The sequence below is a fragment of the Delphinus delphis genome, chromosome 3, assembly GCF_949987515.2.
Source record: "Delphinus delphis chromosome 3, mDelDel1.2, whole genome shotgun sequence".
Taxonomy (NCBI): Eukaryota; Metazoa; Chordata; class Mammalia; order Artiodactyla; family Delphinidae; genus Delphinus; species Delphinus delphis.
In genome coordinates, this window is record NC_082685.1 from 72,753,466 (window position 1) to 72,774,815 (window position 21,350).

Here is a 21,350-nt window from a genome sequence, read left to right on the forward strand (position 1 = left end):
GGTAGAAACACCTCACCCCAACGTGGGTGGAGGCAGAGGCGGGGAGGAATGAGCTGACAGGGTAACAAGGCTGGGAACAGGAACAGGAAAATTCCCAGGAGACTAACAGACTGGAAATTACAGGAGTTCCACAACATTTAGTAAGTCTGGAGAAGGGCAGGGAGGGGATCAGTCACGGGACCCAGGAGGCGGGACAAGTGGGAAGGGCCAAAATCCTAAGGGTTTCTATCAATATGTCATGCTAAGGATTTTGGATTTTATCCATAGGCGATGAGAACCTACTAAAAATTTACTAGCACAGTCACTGATTCAATCAATTGAAAGATCAACTTGGTAACTGTGAGATAACTGAGCAGAAAGGGATGGAGTCGGGTTAAGAGGCTGCTGTGGTAATCAAAGAGAGAGATGACAACAACCTGAATAAAGATACTAGAAATGCACATGGAAAGGAGACAATAATGTTGAAAGTAACTGAATAAATAAGGCAACTTGTTGAGTGTTCAGATGTCGGGAGATGCTGGTGGGGTTCAAGAGAAGGGAGTGTCATGGATAACTACCTTGGTAATTGGGGCCATTGGCTAAACTAAGATATTGGGACAGAGCCAAGATTTTGAGGGAAAGGTGATGAGTTTACTTTGGGGGTGTAGGCTATGTGAGAGCTGATGAAACAGCAAAATGCAGATGAGCAGAAGACAGAGAATCTCTAGCCCAGGGCTAGAGATAAAAATTTGGAAGTCACAACACAGGTGACAGTATAAACCTTGAGCATGGATGACACAAGAATCTGTGTAGGGTTATTTATTAATATCACTCATTGAAAAAGACACATAGGCTCCCTTTTTCCACACTGGGAAGCAGATTAAGGTTTGGCTCCAGTTTAACATTATCTCCTGCCACTCCATACCACATATCTTACTGTAAAGTCACATCAGGATACTTATAATTTCCCAAGTCTGTCAGACTCGAATACCCTCCCCTAAGTTTTCTGCCTGGTGAACCCCCACTTGGCCTTAAATTCTAAAGCAAATGTCACTTTTCCTGGGAAGCCCTTGATAACCTGGCCACCTTCCTCCCGACTTCAGGTGGAGTTCGTTGTGCCCTCCTCCTTCCTACTACAGCACTTGGTCCATGCCTCTACTATTGATAGACAATTTTATCCCCCACTAGATATAAAGTTCAGAGAAGGAAAAGACTGCAACTACACAGGAAAAGGTATCAAAGCATGTTTACAAACTGACTGCATAAAGCAATGTGTCCTCCATCTGCAAACACCATCCATTACTCTAAAAAAACCTATGACTAGCCCTGTTTGGCAAGCAGCCACAGAAGGTTCTTGGGTATAGTGTGATATTTTGGGTATGATCTACAAAGAACTTTATTTTATTCCCACATTGCTCATATGCATATCGACACAACTGATGTGCTGAAAACAGTGCCATCATTTAGAATAATAATTACTATGAATATACTAGCTCCTCTCAGTGAATATGCCACTGTATTTCACTCAGGGCAAAAACTGGGAAGAGAGAAAATCTAAACAGAAGTAGACAGGTGGAAGGACGCAATGGGAGGCTTCACTAGGATCAACTGGGAGATCACTATGGCACTCTGATGTAATATCTCCTCCAGCAAGGATAATTCAAAGACAATAAACAAACAAAGAGCTGAGAAAGTTTACATTTGTTAAGTGCCCAAGATATGAAAGGCATATTCTTTATGAAGAAAGACAACAGAAACCTTACCTGGATTTGACTTTAAAGAAAATGCTAAATAAAAAGAGATCCAAATGTTCAAATGACAATCATTCCTTCTAGAAGCATTACCTCTCCTAGAAACAAGATATTTATTTTTGCCACTTAGCTCCCTGAATTGAAGGGACAATCTATAAAACCTTATTTGTACTGACATCAAAAGGCCTTTCAGATTGCTATACCCCCCTTGACTCTACTTAATTGTAAAAAAGAGACATTTCTGAAATTCACTTTCTTTCTAGTTTCTTAGCGAATACTTATAAAATTTTTCCAAGACATTGAAAGATACATCCATATGGTCTGAACTTTCAACAATGATGACAAATGTATTATCGAATGGAAAGACGTTGTAGGATGTTTCATTTTTCAAACTGACCACTACTTCTTCAGGGAATTCATTAGTTTTCATTCTTGACAAACAGTTTAATGAGTCTACTATAAGTTAAAGACGAGATGGCTCCAAATATCACAGAGTGACCTATTTTATGTGACTTAAGAACGAGAACTCTTAGATGGAAGTTAGAAAACTGTGTGTGTGTGCAGAAAATCTACTATACACGCATCATAACGCTGGTCTCCTATTCAGCTCTGAGCAGAAATAAACGTATCTACCCTCAAGAGTCTGTGAGAAATTCAGTCCTAGGGATCATCTGTCTTGATAGTACCGAGATGGTATAAATGTGAAAATGCTCAGCCTCAGCTCTTACATTAATTAAGGTGAAGATGCTGAGGTGTCCATGAGTCAACTCAATTATTATTTAGTGGTCACAAATAGGATGTATTACATTTGGCATACCCATTTACTCCAAGTAGGTTATGTTTTAATTTACTAAATACTTTGAAGTTGTAGCTTTCTTTTCCAGACATGTTGTGACTGTGTACCCTGTGCAAAGAAACAAGGTCAAAAATCTTTAATTCATTTTTTTAGTTCTAGAACTGAAGCACTGTGTGACTTTAGCCCTTGATTTCTCTGTTTCACTTTTTCCACTTTTAACATCTGCAACATGATAGTTGTTTTCTTCTCATCTTTTTAAAAATTTAAAACCCTGTAATAACAATGAATATGACAAGCTCAATATTTTGTAATAAAAAACAACTGATGACGATAATCATGTTTAACCTCGTTGAATACTTACTGTGAGCCAATCATTGCTTTAAATTCTAGCTAAATCATGTCATTCTTACAATGACCTCTGAAACAAGTAACCACTTGTGTTAGGTTCCCCGAGGAAACAGGTGGCACAATCAAATGCAATTTGAGGGTATTTTAATAAAGAGATCATTTGCAAAGGTGTGGGCAGGGTTTGGAAAAACTACAAGAGATGGTGCAGTACCCTGAGCTAGTAAGACCAAAGGGGAGCATTTATCAGTATGAAGTGTCTGGAGGAGGACACAGTTACCAGAATTCAGAAAGTGGCCTTAGGGAGGTGCTCGTGTGCCAAGAACAGTGGCCTATAGTCTAGGGAGGCGAGCTGATAAGAAGGGAGCCCAGGAATAAATAGTGCAAACTCTCTCTCCCCACCTGCTTGCTCATCTCTTTCTGATGCCTCCCATTGTCCAAACCCAACCAGAAGCCAGAGAACAAAGAAGCCTACTGATGCAGTCCAAATATCTCAGCACACAGAGCAGGTGGAAAAAGGAAGAGAGTGGATCAGATATCCATGATTCCCATTCTATCCTAATCATTCAAAACTTACCTTGAATAAATGAAGTAATCAATAGATACTTGTTAGAGAAAGAAAAAATAATATCAAGAGGTTCAGTAAGCTGTCCCAAATCACACACACAGTAAGAGCCTGAGCCAGGCTGTGCACTGAGACTCATACCCATGCCCATAACCAATGTCGCAGTCTCCTCCATCCACCATCTTTATCCCACACCATTTATGAGAGTCCTGTTGGGTATTTCAGGTGACAGTAAGAATGACAGGAAATAATCACCACACCCTAAAAGCTTGTAATTTGTGTGCCAGTTTGGTTATCTCACCTTTCCATCTCATTACTGTCAAATCTCCAAATTCCCTTCTAGCATCACAAGTTCTATAACAGCAGGTCTTAGGCCTCTTACAATTCCCTCACCTATTCCAACTAGCGGCTGAGCAGTGCAACCTTCCATCACATGGCATTTTGCCCACTTGTTTGACAGTATGCTGCTTCAGAGGGATGCTCTGAGTATAAATAACACAGGTTAGGGCTTCCCTGGTGGCGCAGTGGTTGAGGGTCCGCCTGCCGATGCAGGAGACACGGGTTCATGCCCCGGTCCGGGAGGATCCCACATGCCGCGGAGCGGCTGGGCCCGTGGGCCAGGGCCACTTAGCCTGCGCGTCCGGAGCCTGTGCTCCGCGACGGGCGGGGCCACAGCGGTGAGAGGCCCGCGTACCGCAAAAAAATAAATAAATAAATAACACAGGTTACACGATGATATCTTTTAAGAAGACAAGCCTTTAACCTCTATTTACTGCAGTGGAGTAAGCCTTAGGTCTTATATTATCGATACATTTACTTGCAAGACATGTTGAAGGATTCATTTACTCAGCCAACATGTATTGATCACATAGCATGTACCTGAAACTGCGCTAGCTACTTGCACAGACTGACAAAACATTCTTACCAAAATCAACAAGTGGCCTTCTACAGAAATGAGTCAATAATTACCCAGAAGGAAGTTTAAAGTGTGTTAATCACCAAGAGAGGTCATGGGCACATATCCTGGAGTGCAGTCAGAATCCTGCCCCTCAGCAGCACCCTCCCCTTCTTCTCCCCAAGTTGTTCCGAGTTTGGATGTAGGATAAAATCCTGTAATAAGCACAAGCCATTCAAAAGCTGATATTGTTCCTCAACACAATCAAGTATTCTGCTATTTTCCATCTTTTAGGAAGGGCCTCTGCTTTGAAATCTCAGCCCTGTGAACAAGGGCCTGCCTCAAATAGATCAAACAGAAATTTGTCCCCGTGGGTTTTTTCTTAGTTCTGCTTTTGAGCTTGGGGAGGCCACTCTTTCACGCCTGGTTCTGACTGAAACAGCACATAGAAATCTTTCGTCTTTTCCAGGGACAAGGCAACTGAGCTGGCATAGCTACTCCCTTTCATGCTGTGCAAGCATTAGCTTTGCATTTTTAAAAACTATTGTACAATGTGTCACGCAGTGAGGCTTGCCAAAGGGAGGGAAAGGGAAAAAAGAATAGCAGAGTTGATTTCCTACATGCAAGTTTTAATGATTTTGGAAAACCATCAACCTGGATTAAATTTTGATACTAATTTGACAGTTTCCCACTAATGGCAAGAATGCAAAACCATTAATTAGCCTCTTGATAATTATACATCAAAGAACAATCTATTTTCTTGACAATTCTAACAAATGGACAAATTCATTTCATTAAAAACTCAAATACTTGACGAAGCTGATTTCATCCACGAGCTGTTGGTAAAATCACTCTTTCAAATATCCTCCAAACGTTTCCATAGGTGCACGTACCTGGGCTTTCTGTTACCAACAAAAGCTCTGAGTGTGCAGGACTTCTGGGGCATGAAATGCATTTACATACATTATGAAACACAAACAAAGCAGAATCCATCAAGTCTGTTAGCGGGAGAAACTTACATCCCTCTTCTTACCAAATCAACCTGTAACTTGTGAAGAACTCTGTTATTTCCCAGCAACAGGAGTAAACACTGCGCTATATCCTGTGCCGAAGATATATAAACTTGTTAATCTGGAGTACTCAACTTAATTAAACATTAGACTTTTAAATTGCATTTTTAGTGCACAACAGTACTGCTAAATTATGATGATCAGCGGCTAAGTGTGCTTATGTCTGCAGAACTCGGGGAATGAAAATGAATCATTATTTTCCATCTTGATATGACTGCTTTTCTCTGAGTTCACGGGACCTCAGAGTTCACTGGAACTGTATGGCTAAAACACAGGTTGGAGACCTCATTTGTGAAAATTCCTTTAAACCTTTCACCACTTTGACAAATCCAGTCCAAGCTCACCGAGCCAGTTCAAAAGTAACTCTCAGCCTTTTTAGAGGTTTTCAATTACACCAACACAGCACACCAGAGCCATCATGTTGGACAAAGGACACTGCAGATACAGACAGGCACGAGTTCTTTTTAAGAGACTCACATGAAAGCAGCCTTCTCCAAACTGGAGCCAACAGATAAAAAGCACTGTCTGTCTTGAACCATCCTTGACTTAGTAAAAAGAGATCTTCGAATTACTTAAACATGGTTAGTGTTCGGTTATTTACAATTGGATGTATGCTATGATTTTTCTGGCTTTTTAGAAGTTAGTCTGCAAAAATACTGGCAGCTACTTTGCCCTCCAACTGTTCCAAATAGTTTTTTTGAGGAATTGTTCAAAACATTCTCTAGACTTCATTCATCCTCCTCCTACATAGTGTGTGACAGCAGGATTTACTTTTCCCTGTATGCACTCTGAGAAACAAAAACCTCAAGGAGGTCAAGGAGCTTTCCAGGTTGAAAATGGGAATCAACTGCAGAAAACAGAGGTTAGGCCTAATTCCACTTTCTATTTCAACGTACCCTTTGACTGGGCCTGAGGTAACCATACTCTTTTCTGATACAAGAAGTCCTTCTTAAAATGCTTATATGACTTAACAGATCAAACGCTAATGTTTTCTCCCCTTTACAAACTTTGAATTTATTTGAATATGTGATTAGTATGGTTTTGTCACAGTACCAATCTTTGAGATTTGGTTGAATCAATTATTTTAAGTGGCATTTATCATTAGGGGTAAAGTAGACCAGCAAGCACGTGCACATTAGTTGGTCAGGAGAACTTGCAAAATTTAAACACTGTATGTGCAAAGGCAAATTGACTCAGCCTATAAATCTCCCATTCTCTCAGGGGGCGTAGTGATGACTCTAAAACCACTGGAAACATAGAGAAAGCCCATCATTATGACTCTAACAGCTCCCTGATGCAGGCTATTCCTTCTTTGTGTATTTAATGTTCTAGATGTCAGCTGGCCTTCTTTGTAATCTCGCTGGGAGGCTTGTCCAGTGGACACGTTTTGTTTTGGTGTTTGGTCTATCCTGCTTACGCCCCCTCCCCTACCGCCGTTAAATAAGACGTTACAGTTTAACATGCTTAACTGCAGATAAGTTCCCCTAGTATTCAGTATGAGAGGAGGTGAAGCTCCACGCTGAATGAGATGCATAGAAGCTCGGCACGATTCTAGGCTAGAATGTCCCTTTGAACTGTCGAGGCCCCCTGTCCACTCAGTCTGACTCAAACGCAGTTCTGCGGCACTGGATAGAACCAGGGATCGCAAGGCAGGAGCCAGGGGTGGGCCCCCTCCCCCATACCAATCCCTTCCGCTCCTGAGGTTACAAATAACCCTCCCCCATCCTTTAACGCGTTCAGTGTCCCAAATGCCAACTGTGGGCCTCCTAAACACTGCACTTTACACGAGAGACAGAGAGACGACTGACACGTTGCCTGCCCCCACAGGCCCATGTTCAAGAGAGCAGACAGCCGAGTACAACACCTCCTGGTGGGGCGACGGCAGAGGTGCAAGCTAAGTGCTGGGGGGCATAGAGGTGGTGGTGGCTGAGTCTGCCCTTGGGACTCCCAGGGCCTCCTCAGATCCCGAGCCTGCAGGCCACCACAGGAGCCACCAGCCACATGTGGTGACTAAGGATGGCAAGCATGGCTGGTCTGTGTTAAGAATAAAATACACCCAACTGTACTCAGTATCTTGTAATAACGTATAATGGAAGATAATGTAAAAAAAGAATATATATATTTATATATATATGTATAACTGAATCACTTCGCTATATACCTGAAGCTAACACAGCATTGTAAATCAACTATATTTCAATAAAAATTTTTTTAAATTAAAACAATTAAATACACTCACATTTCAAAGAGTTTGGGGAAAAAAGAATGCAAAGAATCGGTTAATGATTTTTTAAAATATTGGTCACATAGGGCAATGCTAATACTCTGGATAGACCAGGTTAAGTAAAACATTATTAACATTAATTCCACCTGTTTCCTTCTGCTTTTCTTACTGTGCCTACTGGAAGATCTGAAACGACCTATGGGGCTCGCATCCATGGACACTGTTTATTTCTAGCAGGCTGTTCTGGTCACAAGCAGACATTTGGGGAGAAAACCCAGGAGGCTGTCTCAGGGGCAGGTGGGCGAGAGGGGAGAAGTAGCCGTGGAATGAGAGAAGAGGTGACACACGGGGAGCCCAGAGAGGGGCTACAAAGAGGGAGCAGAGTGACGGTGTGTTTGTTCCCTGAAGAGTACTTACCCGCCGGATTCATTTGCAGCAGAGAGACTACAACATGAAGACCAAAACAAGGACAAGAGTCACATCACCAATAACTGAGAAGCAGCCTGTGGTTTACAGGGAGCCATGCTCTGCCGGAACCAGCCCGACCAGTCAGCCTTGTCTTCACTCCATCTGTGGCCTGTTGTCTGGTCACTCTGCCTTCTCACCTGCAAAGGGGGACCTGAGAGGAACTGCTCTGCTCGTGGGTCCCCTTTCCTCTGTCAACCAAGTCTCTGGATACCTGAAGCTCCCTCAACACCCTGAGAGGGAGGACAGAAAGGGCTAGAGAAATAGACATGTTTGGGACTAGAGTTTTGAAACTACAAAGAATGGAATGAATCCTTTACACTTCCTTTTTCATCCAACTTATCGCACTTTATTTAAATTCTTTGTCAGCCCCCTTCTCTGCTAGATGTGAGCCGGGTGTAAGCGCCAAGAGCTCAGGACCCACATCTGTGTGCTGCCGTGACCACAGCTCCGAGTGTGGAGCCAGGCAAACAGCCGCCCACAATAAACATCTGTGGACGGGCTCAAATGGAGAAAGTGCAGTTGTTTGTGTTGTTGAGGATGTGCTGAGTTAAAGTTTCCAGGTGTGGGGCTTCCCTGGTGGCGCAGTGGTTGAGAGTCCGCCTGCCGATGCAGGGGACATGGGTTCGTGCCCCGGTCCGGGAAGATCCCACATGCCGCGGAGCAGCTGGGCCCATGAGCCATGGCCGTTGAGCCTGCGCGTCCAGAGCCTGTGCTCCGCAACGGGAGAGGCCACAACAGTGAGAGGCCCACGTACCGTAAAAAAAAAAAAAAAAGTTTCCTGGTGTGTAAACGGCACTCCAGACCAAGTGCAGCGCTCACCCAGGGATGGTCCAGCAGTCGGGCCGCATCTCTCTAGGGATGTTATCTGCTCTGCGTGGCGGGCGACAGTGAGCTGAGACCTTCCCAGCCCTGGTCCACTCTGGCACTGGAAACATTCCAGGAGGCTCCTGAGGCAGAAGCAGCCACTTGACTGACTTTCAACGGGGAAGCTCAAGGCTGAGGGCAGTCAGGACTAACAGAGGCTGGGAGTCTCCCTGGCCGGGTCTCATGCCTCTCCTGGTAAGAAGAATGGAGTGAAGGAGCAGTGATGCAGATCTGGGCTCTGTTTAATTCCATGCTCACCACTTGGCAGCTGGGGGACAAGTAAGTGCCTTCTCCGAACTTCACTCTCCACAGCTTAAAACAGGGCTCATCCTGCACGTCTTAGGGGCTGGTTGGCCATGATGTGCTTTTCAGAAAGGACTGGCACATGGTGATCATGATAAATGGTTACATGTGATACACGGTAAACACTCAACAATGGCTGTTACCCTTCTTCCAGATTACAGCTTTTAAGCAAGGTTTTTAACCTGGAGGCCATGGAGCCCCAGGAAATCCACAGATGGAAACTCTTGAAATCAGATACAAAGTGGTGTGTGTGTGAGTGTGCACATCTTTTTTCTCTAAGGGAAGAAACCATAGCTTTCATCAGAGCCTCAAAATGCTCTCAGACTGACAATAGGTTAAGAAACATTCTTAAGCTTCTGCGGCTTCCAAAGTGTTTAGCTCATTTTGTGTATCTTTGGTATAACTTTATGCGTGATTCTCAGAACTAAGCCTCTTCCATGCCTGTCCAAGAGGCCTACATTTTACACATGACAGTACAACCTCTGTAAGAGGCCTTTATTATCTGGCAACGGTAGATTCACGAGAACATAATTGGAATTTCTAAGGTAGACATTCATCTTAATTTCAGCTACATAGAGTACTGGTGTCCTTACGTCTTTAAACAACTTCTTCCATAGTGTTTCTGACATAATTGATGGCCAGTTGGGAGAACTGCTGCAAAAGTGTCTGAGCAGCAAGTTCAAAGAGAACCTGTCTTCATGTCCAATGTTCCACGATGCAAATATGAGAATCAACTTAAAGGAAATAGAAAAAAATCTAAAAAATCACCTTAAAAACCTGAAGATTAACATTTCAGTACACATATTTCATTCATTCATTTAAAAATTATTGTGCATCCCTGACGTGAGAGGTACTGTACTAAGCACAGGAATATACAAAGATGAGGAAGCACAGTGCCTCGCTAAAGACATTTAGAGCAGGAACAGAGACAGACTAGTATACCCAACGCTGACCACAGGGTCAAGTCCGAGGCAGGGGCTGGGTGGGAGGGGGTCTTCAGCAAAGGTTTCTTGAAAGAATAATACTTGGGTTGTGTCTAGGAGGAGGAGTAAATGTTCACTAGGTCAAGAAAGGAGAAACAATATTCCACAGAGACAACAGCATATGCGAAAGTATGAAGATGAGAGAGGAAATGGACATTTGGTGACCTTAATATTAGAGAGGTCAGCACAGCATGAGGATTATGTGGACAGCTAAAAGAAGTGTGCTGCACACCCTCACTCCCATCCATCTGCTGTGTCCGACAGGGCACACATCACGGGGAATCCTGGAATTCATGGTTAAGAGTTTGGACTTCTTCCCCAGGGCCATGAAGTTTTGAATGGTTCTTCTTTTATGGAGAGAAAGCTGGCATATAACATTGTATTAGTTTCACGTGCAAAACATAATGATTTGATATTTGTATATATTATGAAATGATCACCACGGTAAGTCTAGTTAACATCTATCACTACATAGTTACAACTTTTTTCCTTATGATGAGAACTCTTTTTTTTTTCTTTTTTTTTTGCGGTACACGGGCCTCTTACTGTTGTGGCCTCTCCCGTTGCGGAGCACAGGCTCCAGAGGCGCAGGCTCAGCGGCCATGGCTCACAGGTCCAGCCGCTCCGCGGCATGTGGGATCTTCCCGGACCGGGGCACGAACCCGTGTCCCCTGCATCGGCAGGCGGACTCCCAACCACTGCGCCACCAGGGAAGCCCTGATGAGAACTTTTAAGATCCACTTTCTTAGCAACTTTCGAATATGCAATATATTATTTTTAACTACAGTCACCATGCTGTGTATCACACCCCCATGACTTATTTATTTTACAGCTGGAAATTTGTACCTTTTGACCACGGATGCATGATTCGATTTTAACTATTTGTTCTTTAGAAAGAGCTCTCAGGCAGTGGTGAGGAGAATGGCCTGGTAGGGAGAGGTGGGAGGCAGCATTTTCGAGGTGAGCTGTGAGGACTGAAACAGGGAGGGTCTAAACTAACACAGAGAAAAAGAGTAAGATTGAGGGATGGAACAGGAGGTCCTAGTGATTGATTAGGTGGAGGCAGAAAGGGAGACAGTCAGACCAGGACCGTTCCCAGGTTTATGGCTCGGTGGCTTAGTGAGATATGCTATGTTCTCTGGGGAAAACAGATGGAACAGTAGATATCTGCTGTGACTGTTTGCACAGCCTCCACTTTCTCTTCTTTTCAATATTTTCTCTTTAAAAACCACCCGCTCCCTGCTCTCAGGTCATTCGGTTTAGGAGGGCTTTGCTGACCACCCTACCATGTACCTCTCCCACCTCCCACCCACTCCTCACACAGACCCCCTCCCATTCCTGAAGGCTCCAGGACTGGACCCACCATCAAGGCCGAGCCAAGAAGCATGTTCCCAATCTCTGGCCATAAGAACAGGTTCAGGCATGAGCATAGGATCAAAGTGGTCTAATTAGAGTAAATCCTGAATTATTCTCTTTTCCCACAGGGAGTAAGTCTAAAGCTGCTGATGAATATTTTACCACCAAGAAGAAGACAAAAGCAGCACTGGATCCTTTCTGAACTTTTCCAATACAGGAGCCAGGATATGTCCCTTCCTACTTGAACACTGGGTTTCTGTGACTTGCTGACAAATACAAAAAAGTAAAGACAATTGTGTTTCAAAAAAAAAACAAACAAACCCAGAGTCTATTTTTGTAAGTGGTGGATTATAAAAACCTATATTACTGTGACACTAGCACCTTAGAACATTTAAATCTGCAAAAGACATTTAGGGACTTTATAGCAAATTATTTTGTGAATAATGAAAAGCCAGACCGGACTGCTTTAGAAAATGTTACTGCGGCAGATACTGGTACCTTCACTCATTAAGTTACCATTTATTGAGTACCTTCAGGGTTCTTAGACTTGTGCAACAGAAACTAGAAAAGTGTATGCTCAGGTTTGAGCCGGTCCGTACGAGGCCCTTCCATAAAGAGCAGCTCTGTGTGCTGTTGCGACTGATCGTGTGATGTGAGCAAGGCCAGGTGTTTTGGGCTGGCCTGACAGCTGCACCCGATAGTGAGGACACCACCCGAATTTCAGTCTAGCCACCAATAAAACAAGGCCGGCGAAGCAGCACCTCGACTGAGCCCTCAGGTGAAAGACGGCACAGAACGTGTTCTGCGTTCCTCTCCCCGCTAATAAAATATCCACTGACGTTTATGGAGGAGCCTGGATGATGCATCGTGCCGGCTCTCTCCTTTCTCTACTCTCCCTCCATGAGAAAACCCTGCCACTAGCATGGCTTTAACTGTCATTAATGCGCCGACATCTCTATGTAAATGTGCCTAAATTGTCACCTCCTACCCACCCTGCCTCCCAGTGGCTAGGCCCAAATAAATCTTCAAGTGTTCATCTCTGGCAGATACTGGCTGGTTTTGCCACCCTGTGTCCATTCCCAATTCTGATGGCACTGCGCCCATGTCCTTTGAGGAAGCGCCCACCTATTCCCTACTGTGTGCTGTCTTAGCAGGGCTGTCAGTCAAGGCTTCTGGCTCAGCAGCATGCCTGCCACTCACACTAGGCCCAAGGAGCTCTCTTTCCTGCTTCACTAAGTCCAAGGGCAGAGCCTTCCCTGGGCAGACCTCCAGCTGTGTGCCTCAGGAAAAAGAACTTCAGTTCCTACTCCCCAGCCCCCCAGAGAGGTTTTGTTTCTATCCTGAGAGTGGTTCTGACTTCCCTTCGACCCTTAGGATATCCTCCAGGTTGCATTTTGTTTTCTGTTGCTTTACAACTAGAGAAACTGTAGCCGTATATGACCCACTGCCATTTAAACACTAAGCAATAGTGACATTCATAGCATACTCTGCAGCTTGTAAAGTACTTTCACATTCCATTTATCTCTTTTAATCAACCTTCCTGGAACTGAATTTTTCTCCTCCCCCCAAATAAATCACTTATTGATTTCTCTATTTCTCACAACAGCACGATCATTCTTTCAATCACTCAAGCTTTTTTAATTCTCATAATGATTCTGACTGTAATCAGTCACCTCACGATAAATCTGGGCTCTTCCAGGTCGATCCCTCCCTTTCCATTCTCTCTGCCTCCACCTTTGCAGAGCTTTCCTCACCTCCCACCGGGGACTGCTGACTCTGCTACCAACCTACTGCCTCCAGACCATCCTAACGCCGCTGGGAGAGGATATGGCTAAAATTTTATCGTTGTCACTCCTCCTCCTCTACCTGTGGTTTTCAGAACAAAGATTATAGCACAATGATTTATAGGGCAATTCCCTAGCCTCAATTCTGGGCTGTCTCCAAGTATACTATCTTATAGTACACTATCCCTCAGCACAAAACATTTGCTAGAACAAGTGTTTTCATACACGTACTAGATTGAAAAGAAATTGCTACAATTTTTTGCAGCTCCCTCTGATCATAAGTGGAGTCTTTCAATACCCCTTGAATCTGGGGTGACCTTGTGATTTGATTTGGCCAATAGGAAGGTAGCAACTATAATACAGTACAAGCAGAGGCTTAAAGATCACCTCGAATTGGGATTTTCTCTTTCACTGCTTTTGGAGTGCTGCTTGTCTGCCACATAAAGAAGCCCACGCTAGTCAGCTGGAGAATGGGAGGCACATGCCCCAGTTACCTGTTAATGTGACCTAATAACTGCCAGACATAAATGGGGTCATCCTAGATCATCCAAACTACCAGCTGACTGAAGATAACTGAGGAACTCAACCAAGACCAGCAGAAGAACCACCTAGCTGAACTCAACCTGAACTGCCGACCACAGAATTGCAAGCTATAGCATCATTTTAAGCAACTACATTTGGGGGTGATTTGCTACACAGCAATGGATAACTGATAAAACATCTAAGCTGATTTGGTTAATTTCTCCTGGGAATTCCTTTTCAATTACTACTCAGTGTCTTGGGCACTCAATCATAAAATATCTTCTTTCATCTTTTGTACCATTATTTTTCATGTGTCCTATTTCCCCCTTGTAAGTTCCTTGTGAAGAGACTCTGCATATTTTTATATCCCATGTATGTACAAAGTGTATACACGATGACTATTTAGGAATCGATCAGTACTTTTCCAGGGCCCAGCCATCAATCATATCAATTAACATTAATCATTTCAACACATATTTTGATCATTACTTTTAAAAGCTTAAAAAAAGAGCTGATAAGGTACAAACCATAAAATATAAAATCTAGTTATCTAACCTATGTAAAGCAAAAAATCATGCATAGGGGGCTTTCCTGGTGGCACAGTGGTTGGGAGTCCACCTGCCAATGCAGGGGACACGGGTTCAAGCCCTGGTCCGGGAAAATCCCACATGCCGCGGGGCGGCTGGGCCTGTGCGCCACAACTACTGAGCCTGTGCTCTAGAGCCCGCGAGCCACAACTACTGAAACCCGTGCGCCTGGAGCCTGTGCTCCGCAGCAGGAGAGGCCACCACAGTGAGAAGCCTGTGCACCGCAGCGAAGAGTGGCCCCGCTCGCCGCACTGGAGAGGGCCCGTGCGCAGTAGCGAAGACCCAACACAGCCAAAAATAATAAATTTGAAATAAAAAAAAAAAAGTGCCTTGAGGTTTGCAAGTTACGGCATAAATCTTGATAATAACCATACATTTAAAAAATATCATGCATAGTATAAATCATATTAGTAACCATTTCATTGATTCATTTTCAGAAAATTAATTCTTGTAAGTGGAATCTGCACACCAGTCTAAGGGGCACAAGGAAACAAGTATATAAAGGTAAAAGTTTCACAGAAGCAAATGTCTGATTTTCACCAGGAAATTATTTTTCTCCCAAGACACTTATTTCTCCTATGTGGTTTGCAACCCTAATCTGACAGACTGCCAAAAACAAGCCTTCTAAGAGTGTCACTGATTCTCTTGCTGCTGTTCAATTAGATTTTGCATTTAGAAGAGAAATTCCCTTGTGTTTCTTATAATGATGTACCTGCTCCTTGGGAGATTTCCTCTCTTGACAAGAAATGCCTTCAGTATGGCAAGAAAAACAGCTCCAGGCTTTCTCTGATAATATCAAAGATCATTTGTTTGTATTAGATGGTTATGTGGGTTTCCCTCCTCTTAAGAGCAGTAAAGTACCCTTACAATTCCTTCCCAGACAACAGCGCACACAAAGTTTCTTGGCCTCTGTTCTGCATTTCTACTATATACCTGCACAAGAACAACTACTTGGAAGTAGCAAAGCTGTGACATAGTAGACAGAGAAATTCATTTGCTTTAGTCCCTTCCTTTTGGATATCAATACACAATAAATGTCAAATCAATAAATGCAGCATCATTTCAAATCCACCATATTGTAACCTTTCCTCATGAAATGCTTCCTATAAATAAAATGAAGTTTATGTTCAAAATTGTATAGCTTATTTTTGATACTTAATTTCTAACTGAGATGTGCAAAGATCCTTAAGAGAACGACCATCGTTTTCTTCCTGTTTCTAGACCTGGAACTCCTACATATTTGGTTATGGGTAATCTTCAGTTAATACTGCCTTCCAGAGAGACTTCTGCTATGCTGATGAAAATGTCACACCTTTTCAAATAGTTTTAAGGACACCTTAAGGGTGTCTTCCTAGACTCTAACGAAGCTGAATGTAATTTAATATTGAGATGCATCAGAAATATCCAACAGACATTCTCTCCCAGATGTAAACACATTAACATACTGCTTTCCCACACCTTGTCCTCTTTGCCTTTTAAAATTTCAGTATGTACAAATGAAATACAGATTTCAACCCATTCCCAACTGGGACATCTGCTCCATAATAAGAGAAATAGGTTTTTGCCTTCCTGCAGATTCAGCAAGGAAAGCCCTGCTTGAAAATGATGTGTTTAGAGTGACACCTTGGAGGACTGACATACTCTGCACACATGTAATCCTCATAAACCTCCCCAGACAGCCCTTATTTCATTTTGCAAACTGCATCCTGGCTGGGCTCCACAGCACGTGGTGTGTGGTGAGACTGCCCTGCAGTGGTTCTCCCTTCCTCTGGGCTCTTTGATGGACACTTGTCAGTAATAGCCAAGAGGAGTGGGGCCCAGCCACCAGCAAGTGAAAAACGGCCACTGATAGTAAGCTTAATTAACTTTCCCAAGGAAAGCCTGTTCCCACAGGAAAAAACACCACGTTTCCCCCCCTCCTAGCGGTCCATTGAAAATGAGCAACAATGCTGTTGCCTTTTTGTTTCCCAAAGACTTTCTTCCCCGCAAGCAGTAGCGTGTTCCTCAAAGAATGCTAGTATTTCCTGTGGAAACTGTATGGCTGCCAGTAATGGCTCATAATTTTCCCTCTTTTCTTTTCGTAAAAATGAAATAAACAAAACGTGGCATTTGACAATAGCCAAAATACCAGTTCACCTCACTTACCACCTGCAGATGAAAGTCATCACCACGGAAGAAGGCCAGGAGACAAACACTCCTGGCTAAAACTGACGCGGACGAGCCCGGGACGCAGGACGGCGCCCGAGGGTGGCGGTCGAAGCCCGGGCAAGACGGAGCAGCCAGTGGGCGCGGTGCGGCTGAGCGAGGGGCTCCCCTTGGGCCGTGGCAACCCCAGGCGTCCCTCTTCTGCGATTACTATTATTGTTGGTGGTGCTGTTGCTATTACTATTACTTCGCCCCTCATTATCTCAGCTCTTAGGAGCCGCGGCACTGCCCATCCCTGCCTCCGATACGATCCCAGGTAGCAGCAAGAATAATACCCACACGAAACCGGCAAATGAAAAGAACAATCCTTTGGAAATTGAGGCGGGGGCTGTTCCCCCCTCCCCCAAGGAGAGTAGCCGCTTGGCAGCTGCCGCCGCCGTCGCTGTAGAGACCTCCCCCCAAACCCTTTCTGCAGAGGCACCGCTGCTACTCGAGCAGCCGGGACTCGCGGCACAAAGGGGGCCCGGGGCTCGGTGGCAGCCAGGGCGACACCCGCCCCGGTCGCCCGGTGCAAACTTGGAAAGGCTCAGCCGCCCGCGGCGCCGCCCCCCACCTCCCCGCGGCGCCCGCCCAGGACCTGGACTCACCGGGGACGCCCGGCGCTGCGGCGGCTCGGGAGCGCGGACTACGGACGGACGGACGGACGGATGGACGGCGGCGGCGGGAGCAGGAACCGCCGCAGCCGGAGCGGGCGGGCGGCGGAGGCGCTGCCGCGGCCCCGCTACGTCACAATGCGGCCGGGCCTCCGGCGCCTTTCCCCGGGCCCCGCAACAGACGCGAGCGGGCGGGGGCGGCCCCGGGGCGGCGGGCGCGGAGCCGGCGCGGAGGGAAGCGGGGCGCGGCGCGGGCGCACCTCTGGGATGGGGGCGCGGTCACCGCTGCCCGGGCTTCAGGGGCCGCCGTGCCCTCGCGTTGCAGTGCGCCGGGTGCCCGCCCCCCCGGCCCGCGAGCCCCCTCAGCCTGACTGACGGCGACCCTCCCCGCGGCGCCCCCCGCGCGGCCCGCGCCCCGACCGCGCCGCCTCGTCGCCCCGGACCCCCGCCCGCCTTCCTGCCCGAGGCGGTCAGCGAACCTGCTCTTTCTTCTGTACCTTTCGCTCTGGTACCTCTGCTGCCTTTGCCGCCCCTCAACTGGCTTTCTCCGCTCCTCCCCTCCTACTTTTTGCCCCGCTTCTCCCTTTCTCCTCCGCCTCCCTCCCCCGCTTGGCGGCCTCTCCCCCCGGAGATGAAATCGCCCCTCACCGTGATCCCTGCGTCAACTGCTGCCACCTCATTGGTCCCCAAACCATTCCAGGGTTCCAGCCTCAGCCAGGAAAAGAGACTCGGGGAGGGCGGGGGGGGGGGGGCAACGGAACATGGGCACTGTCCTGGGAAATTGCTGTGCTTCGGGAGCCCCTGGCAGAGTCCTCAGGAGCTGGCACAGTCCTCAGCCCCCAATCCTCCCCCGCCCCACGCCAGGCTTGCCCACCCTAGAGGACTTCGCCAAGGAGGGAAGGGCAAGGGGGCTTTGCCCGGAATGTTCTGTGCTCAAGTGTGGGTGGTGGATGGAGGAGACTTTGGTCTAAGCGAATGGCTTTTTAATTCAACAACATTTAATACACCAACGGCCCTGCAGTAATATTAACTTTACTCTTAGCGTCTCTTTCTTAATTGGGGGGGTGGTCGGGGTGGGGAGCTGCTGGATTAGGCATCCACAAGTCAGCAGTGGTGACTGCCTCTTTCCTTCCTTGTTTCCGAAATGAACTCAGGAGGAGTGGAAGCATTTATGCTAACCTTGGCTCCCGATCATCTCGCTTTCGCCCTCTGGAAAGCTTTCAATGGTTTTTAAGAAATCTCTTTCCCGGGAGAGACGTCTCAGAGAAGCTCACTCAGCAAAGCCATTGAGGGCCACACTCTTGCTCCTGGGTGTGGCTGCTCGCCTGATGCTGCTCCAGAGAAAAGTGCGAGGAAGCAAGTTCTCGTCTGTCCGCTTAAGGGCCTCCTCCTTCCCCTGCCAGTTCCAGAAGACAAGGGTGGCGCCACGATCCTGGGAAATTCGGCCCTATCTGGGTTAGTGGCAATGGGAATGTATAGCATGTGTAAGACCGTCACTGAAAACATATTACCAATAAAAAAGGAAGGGCCTGGTTGTTTAAAAACTGTGGTTCCCTGGATGACTAGCGAAATATTGCAAACAGTGCCTATGTAGTCCAGGGGCTGCTTTGTTGGCATTTCAGGAAAGAGGCCATTGTACTATTTGGAGGACATGGCCCAGCAATCCCTGCCCTGGACCTATTTGGAGGAGTACAATAGTCACTGAAATAAGGACTACCTTGAAGGCACGCAGAAGACATTTCACATGCTTTTAATTCCATTTCCTATTGAGAAACTAAATTTCTCTCTCTGCTTTTTGACATAAACAGCCAAAAGCATGTTCTGCAGTGTTATAATTTGTTTATTGTAATTTATCATATATAAGACTTTAAGTACATACATGGAAACTGGCTTCACAATTTAAAAAATACACATTATCCCTCAGAAGATATAAAATCAGATGACATCATATGGCACTAAAAATACTTGAAAATATTGGGTTTAATTCTTTCACATCTGGTTAAAATAAAAATGCCTTTTTTTTTTTTTTTTTTGCCTAGTATAAACTCTAAGAAAAGCACATCTTGCTTCCATCCAGTAGATATGGATGGAGTTGGTGTCACCCTTGATATGTTCTATACACAACATACTTTTATTGCCATCCTCTTAAATATTTTGACAGCCTGCTTTTTTAAAAATCAAATTTTAACTTATTGAACGAGTAATTTTTTGAACAGTTATAAATGGCTATTTCCTTCCAACTGCCGTAAACATCTACTCTCTCTAAGAATAAGCCAGGTGTTAACTCAGTGTAAATAGTTCAACAAGAACTATTCTGAGTATTCTGATTCTGTTGCACGGTCAGAAAATGGGTTGTCAGAGGAAAGAAAATTTTGTTTTTGTGTAGCCAAGGAATAGCATGCCATAGTCTAAAAGAGCAACCTTTGAGATATTGTTTCAGATATTTTCCCCGTTTGCTTTTTTAGTTCTTTTGTTATGGTTCATTCTGTTTCTAACATGTTTTTGATTACATGTTCACCATTGTTTCCATGTGATTATTTTTACACTGTAAAAATAAACCTGTGCTTATACACAGTTTCCCACATAGGTGATGAGTTTGCTTTTACTTGGACTGTTCGTTGGTTTGCTTCTCCTGTGCACAGTCTTGCCAAATCCTAAACCACAAATTGATATACCAAAGTGTGGAAGTAGTGAAGTAATTGGGATTAAAACAGAGCTAGATTTTAGACTGGATGGCAAGAAAGCCAGCTTCCTCAAAATAACACTGACTTCTTATCAAGCTAATAAACTGTTCTGCCCACTCCTTCCGTGGCTTCTTACTACCACCTAGTCTCTAATACTCAGTTTCCTATTCCAGCAGGTGCCTCTACAGGCTAGTACTAACTATGGAATGGTTTACCAGCCATAGCTACTAGATTATTTTTAGAATTCCCATGCCTGTCACAGTGGAGTATGCAACTCTTAGAGCATTTAGTATATTTCTGCTTCATGTCCATTTCTACTCCCCTTCTATTCAATTGTCAGTTTCCATTAAATGCCAGGGAGTTCATACTACTCATAGTTGGATCTGTGACACTGAGCAGATTTTTATATTCAAGAGTTAGCTACCGAAAATAATTAGTACAGAAATTCATTTCACCGTATATCATCTGCCAAGGAGTTGCCATGTAATTATTCATTCAATTATTACAATTAAACAGCTGCCTCTTTCTTTTTACAGTTTCCATAATGTATCTTTATTGTGCTACAAAAATTGGATAAACCTGCTACAACACTGCCAGTGATCAAATAGACGCCATTTTTTCCCCATCCTTTAAGTGTTGATTTGCTTAATAAAACATCCAACTCTGCATTAAAGGTTCAGATTTGTATTTCTCATTGCAGAGTCTGGATCACTGAAGAGAGTCCTGTTTGGGGTCCTTTCTGATTTCTGGTTGGGACCTATAATTCAGCTGGGCCAGACTGCTCTTTTATTCTGGAGTCAAGTTTGCTTTGTTTGCTGTACAAATGTACATGGTTAATTATAAGATATGTATATCAAGAATCAGATCACACTGCATCTGCAAATGTGATTGTATTAGTCATGATAGGTTAGGTTATGCTGTGGTAACAAACACTCATGCAACAACAACCTCAAACTTGCATAGATCATTAAAAATGTATTTCCTGCTCTCACTGTATGGCAATTTCAGGTCAGCTGCATCTCTGATTCATATCTTTTTCACTTTAAGACTCCAGCCTAATGAAACAGCCACTAACAGCAATGTTGCTGGTCATTCTAGTGAGAGAAAGAGAACTTGAAGGTCTTATACGGGGAATTAAATGCTCCAGCTCAGAAGTTACACGCGTCACGTCTCACAACTCATTGGCCACAACTAGTTATGTGGCTCCACTACTCACAAGAGGACAAGGAAGGGCATCCTACAATATACCCAGATATTTGGTAAATAATAAGATGAGGAGGTGTGAACATATTACACTTTACTGTAGATCTTATAAAACAGGAGAAGAATCTCTGTGCATTTTACAAAAAGCCATAGAACTGAAATATGGAAATAGA

General features: G+C 44.8%; 1 protein-coding gene across 1 annotated transcript in view; it reads right to left on the reverse strand.

Moving 5' to 3' along the window:
- SNCAIP (synuclein alpha interacting protein) overlaps nt 1-18,744 on the reverse strand; it is a 149,339-nt gene extending 130,595 nt beyond the window's left edge. Inside the window, exon 1 of the mRNA XM_060006967.1 lies at nt 18,470-18,744. The gene's annotated coding sequence lies outside the window, so the exon portion shown is untranslated. The remainder of the gene's footprint in view (nt 1-18,469) is intronic.
- Between the last annotated feature and the right edge of the window lie 2,606 nt (nt 18,745-21,350).